The sequence below is a fragment of the Lytechinus variegatus genome, chromosome 1 (genome assembly GCF_018143015.1).
Source record: "Lytechinus variegatus isolate NC3 chromosome 1, Lvar_3.0, whole genome shotgun sequence".
NCBI classification, from domain to species: Eukaryota; Metazoa; Echinodermata; class Echinoidea; order Temnopleuroida; family Toxopneustidae; genus Lytechinus; species Lytechinus variegatus.
In genome coordinates, this window is record NC_054740.1 from 51,130,163 (window position 1) to 51,136,086 (window position 5,924).

The following is a 5,924-nucleotide window of genomic DNA, read 5'->3' on the forward strand; positions in this document are numbered from 1 at the left end:
TTTTTCCTTTAATAATCATATAGGGGTAAACACAGTAAGCAACATTTTCAACATAGATGTGAAAAGTTGTAGGTCTATAGTATTAATATGGGCCCTGATTTTTTGACTTAACCGAACTCTTATCTAATAAAGCATATTTCACAGCCTTTTAGCTACACAATAACATCGCTATTTAAAATTTGTATACAATGCTGTTCACTATATGGATCTTACAGTAGTTGTTTACTAGTTTAAACAAAATGTTTGAAATGTGAGACAGCAAAGTTGGTTTTAATATTTAATTCTCATAAGTATGGTTGTTTAAACTGTTGAACAATTACTGTAAGGGTCATAATAATAGACAGCGTTTAATAAAATTTTAATATTATTTTAATTGTGTGTAGGCCTATAAAAATGACCAACGAGATCTTGTTTTAGAACTTGAAGGTGGCCACTTCATTGACCATCTTCAAGGGCAACCTATAAACATACCTGTATAAGAGTGCTTTTTTATAGACATTGATTTATTGTTCAGACAAGTATATAAATAGTTTTTGTTGTTCTGTTCTGAAGCGCCTTGATCATCTAATCAAGATGGAACATGCACTATATCCAATTCTCATGTAGTATTATTATTGTTATTATTATTATTATAGTAATAATAAATTGGATCTTACATCGCGCCAAATCCACTCTGTCGAGTGCAGAAACTGAAATGACATCACTCAATCTCAGTTTTCAAGATTTATGAAATGATATTTTACAATTAAATGAGCCTTAACTTAAAAATCAGTCTTCCTCTGAGTACGCATGTACAAAATTGAGATAAGCTAAAAAAAATCACACCGGCTTCACAATCATGATCTGGCCTATCACCATGATCACTACTTATTCGTCTTGCATAGTGGTCATTAACTAAACTAACACTAAAATTATAGGCGATGTCGCAGTTTACTGACCGAATTTATATTCCAAGTCGCAATTTCGTCCGTGCCACCGTGATTTCTGAGGGCACAAACACGTGTAGTAGTCATATGGCTCATCCAGACAGGTCGCTCCGTTTCTGCAAGGGTTGCTTGCACATTCTGTATTGAATCACGACAAGAAAAAATGAATATGGCAGGTGTATAGGGAAAATCAATTATTTCCTCCTCAGTGGTCGAAGCCTTTCCTAGTCGGTGTGGAATTAATCTATATTTCATAAAAACACAGAGCTGGATAATATCTTTTGAAAGAGATACCATTACCTCATTTCAAAAAGTTCTTTGCAACTTTCTATCATGTCAAAAACAATTCGGGGATTTGGTATATAATAACAAATAAGATTGAATACAAATTGCAATTATCACTGGCGTAAGTCGGAGGGAGTGGGCACTAAAATGAAATAATATAAATATAACAAAACAGTATTAACTATTTATCAAGTAGTGGTAATTTCCCTTTTGGTGATATCAAAATACTTGAATTTCCTATTCTAAGACTACAAAAGCTCGATATCACTAAGATGGCTCCGATCATTCGCATCTATACTACCTCATGAATTACAATCTATCCTTGCACAACGGGTGACAGTGTGTATGATATCAATTCATTAGTTGAAAATATGATTAATTAATTCTAATAAAAATATACCATAGTCATATTACGCGATAAAAAACAAAAAATACGTATGAATCTTAAGCAGCCTGGTAAACTTTATGAACTTACGGTTCTCGGTTGCTATTAAGAGCTTAAACAAATGTTTTACAAATTTAAACAAGAAGGTTAAATTTAAGCAATAATAAACATCGCTTTTAAATCATAAACAAGTCATGTTAAACACGTTGCTAGAGTGAACCAGGCAGTAGAAAGTTTTTTTTGTGTGTGTGTAGTGGCGCAGGTTGTGGCAGGGGAAGGGAGGAGGGGTGTCGATTAATTATGCACATTTTGGGACGGTATGTGGAAGCACCAAACATTTAATAAAACGTTTAATAAGTTAATGTTTACATATTATCAAATTAATGAAATTATGATATTAAGTTTGCAGATTTCTTGTCACCAATTTTAGTTTGTAAAGCCTTCAACATTTACAAATATTTTATCGGTTGTTCCAATGAGTTTACATTTCGAAGTGTCCCATTTGGCGCATATATTTTTTTCTTTTTCATGTGAGCGCCGTCAAAAACCGATCAACAACAACATTAATAATAACATACTATCATTATCATGTACGGAATGATGATGAGAGGACTGAAAATAATCTTAGGGAATTATTATTTTGTGCAAGACTTCACTAATCATATTCACAACCACTTACCGTTCGATCCTTCTGTAGTATGCAGAATAATACACATCGGAATTAGAAAGAATGCAGCGTCTAATGTCTTAAGATCCATTAAATTCCAAAATATTGATTTATTTTGTGTATGCAACTTCAGTCTTATCAACTTTGACAAAATGAATTGGCAAATTGTTCATAATTTATGACAGTCTATATCTATGCCAAGTTCTGGTTTGCTTTTATTAGAATATGAGTGATGTTTCTCCGGGGTGGAACAGAATAACTCGAAAATGACGTATATTTACTTTGAGCAAATAGAAAAAAATATAAAATTCATATGCTGATGGTATGAAAACAGAAGGCGAGGGATGTAAAAACAGTCACTCTATTCACTGACGATGTATAGGAAAAGTGTGCTTTTATTGAGGAGCGTTTAAAGCAAACATCTTTGTAAAACGGACACCAGACAGACGAAAATTTTGAGGTTATCATAAATGGAATTTCATCGATCGGTCAGGAGTCGATTACATTGGTGTGATGGTGACATGCAGTGTACGGGGACGTACGCCAATGACAATCCATTAACATACAGGAAGGCGAAAAAGGGTCACCGACTAATGAATATTGGCGATAAAATGACGATGATAACAATAGTAATTGTAATGATGACATAATTATAATAATGAAGGAGAAGACGACCAAGAAGTAGTAGTATAGTAGTAGTAGAAGAAAAAGAAGAAGAAGAAGAAGACGAAGAAGAAAAAGGGGAAGAAGTAGAAGAAGAAGAAGATAAGAAGAGGAAGAATACAATTATACAGGTCTATGATATATAAGGGGAATCCCCTTAACACGACGTACCGATGAGGTCTTCGAGATGGTGACGAAAATAACACATTGGTGGCACCAGACTTTGTTATGGGAAGTTTTACAATTCAAAAACTCACTTTGTTGGCGTTGCAATAAAAACATGAAGTAGGCCTATGGAAATATGAATAAACTTTAGAAAGAGAAGAAGGCCCGACCTAAAAAATCGAAGAAAAGGTATTGGAAACCAGAAAATACACTTTGAATATATTTTCATGCTCTTTTAGTAATGTTGTATCCATGATGTCTCATTTAAATCATTCACATTACATTTTTTTTAGATCTGACTGAGGCGCAAGACTTAGCTTATAAGGAATAATAATAATAATAATAAATTGGTTCTTGTATAGCGCATAATCAATGGAAATTGCTCAAGCGCTTTGTACAAATTGCTCTACAAAGGGAACAGGGTTCCCTTTGAATTTCTAGTGATAAAGAAGGGATTAAAAAAAGAGGATATGAAAGAAAAATGAAATGGAAAATGGAAATGTGAGAGGATTATAGATCGTCAACCAGAGTACTAAAATACTCTCCCGCCACTGAGACATTGAGATACACTTCCATTTGTCTTTAAACATGTTAAAGAGAAAACTTTTTCTTCATTTTTTCAACTCCATGACTCAGTCACTCTTGTTTTGTGCTTTTCTGTGATTTTGAACTTTATATCTGTCATATACCAGTTGAGCAATTTGCTATAGTTAAATTACTTTCTTTAACCAGGTTAATAAATACATATTTACATGTATTAATGTTTGTTAATGTATGCTCCTTGATCACTCTACATAGTGGATTTGTCGCTTTATGTCACATTACACTGTAAAAACGCTGTTTAAAATTCTGAGCATGTTGTTTGAGCCTGTCACTCTAACAACTATTGTTTTTATTTTTAAACTACTGTTTAAACTTTTTGAACAAGGTGTTTAAAAAGTTTAAACAACTCGTTGTTAGAGTGACAGGCTTAAACAACGTGCTATTTTTTTTTACTGTGTATTATTATCATTAATATTATCGTTATCATAGTTATTATCATTATTATTATTATCATTATTTCCATTGTCCACAACTTGATGTTCTGTTGGTATATTAAATAGCAACCGGACTTCTTTCAGAAATCTAGGGTTATTGTTCTATATTTACGATTGGGTCCTCTTCTCATTGTTCACTTCTCCTGTTCTCTTTCTAATTCAAGACCTTCCGTAGGATACCAGCTGTTCCAAGCAAGCTTGCCTTCTGTATCGTTTCAAAGGACACCTCGACTCCTAGAACAGCCACAAAGCTTCTGTGTCTTGTTGTTACTGTTCCTAGGGCTTCGATGACTATTGGTACCACCTTGGTCTTCACCTTCCATAAATTATCCTTCTCAGCTCCCATGCCAGATCGTTATACTTCTGTATCTTTTCCTCCTCTTTACGCCAAGCGCGAGCCGGTGCTCTGCTTCGCTACACTGTTAGAAAAAATAGAAGAAGTTCCTGCAGCAGAGTCTCGAGAACACCTGTAATCTTACCGAATTGCGTAATCTTACAGGAAATTGGTATTTGATGTATGGAATCTTACAAATTTCCTTGAATAAAACACCCTTTTCCCCCTTTTTAAACAGACCTGTTCTATTAAATTGCAGAAAAATACTTGTTTTATGAATTTACAGAATGATTATTACGCAATTCGGTAAGATTACAGGTGTTCTCGAGACTCTGCTGCAGGAACTTCTTTTATTTTTTCTAACAGTGTATATATCTCTCGCTTGCTTCGTCATGTTCGCTCGAAAAGCAGCCGACAGTGCCTCGACAAGATGCTAGGGAGATGTATGCTCCTTTCAACTTTGGCTCTTCGGGAATCTATTCTTATTGCTTGGTCCTGAGCAGGAATTAACTCTCATACTTTCCGTCTCCTTTAAACTTCCTCGTTTCAGCCAGTGCCAACTCTCTGGTCCAGCAAACTCCTCTGTCTTAAATGCTGTCTGTGCATCACCTCTTTCCATCCTTCCAGTCTCATTTTCCTTTGATCAGCCTTCAGCTGTTTCGCTGTCATATCCTTTCCTTTCCTCATCGACTCTTTGACTGCCGTCATGATAGTATCCATATGGTCTTCAACATACTGTCTCCTCTATATTGAAGACCAGATGGATACTATCATGACGGCAGTCAAAGAGTCGATGAGGATTAAAGTATCCATCTGGTCTTCAATATACTGTCTCCTCTATATTCCAGCCAGACCACGTCCTCCCTTCTCTCTTGACACATAAAGTCTATCCACATCAAACTTTGGGTGACATTCAAATGTCATTGAGAAATATGAATATGAATGAAAAAAAATGAAACTCTTGTCCATTATTCGTCGCAAAGGTATTCTGAAAGAGGAAGGGGGAGCAAAAAAAACCCAAATGTGACATCATTTTTTTAAATTAGATAACCATGAATTCATGGGCAACATCTATTTCTTCCCTTTTTATACCCTATCTCTTGTTCTTTAATTTCTCCTCTTTTCACCCCTACTACTTGAAAACACATAAAGAGGGCGGTCGCGCCTGTCAGAGCGCCGCCTTTTCTTGCCCCATTCTAAATTAAGACAAAGATTATACTAAATAGGTTCATTATTGCGGATTGAAATAATCGCTAGAGTGTATTGTATTCATTTGTCTCACAATCTACTATGGTCAACAAGATTATGTTTCAAAAACAAAATTACGAAATACGTTCATCAATAATATTGATTTATCTTATTTTTACCGTTTCAGCATGTTCATTGACTCTGATCTACCATTCACTTCAATAATTTTCATCGGTGTGACTCACGTGACTGCAATTAACCCGAAGCCCCACAT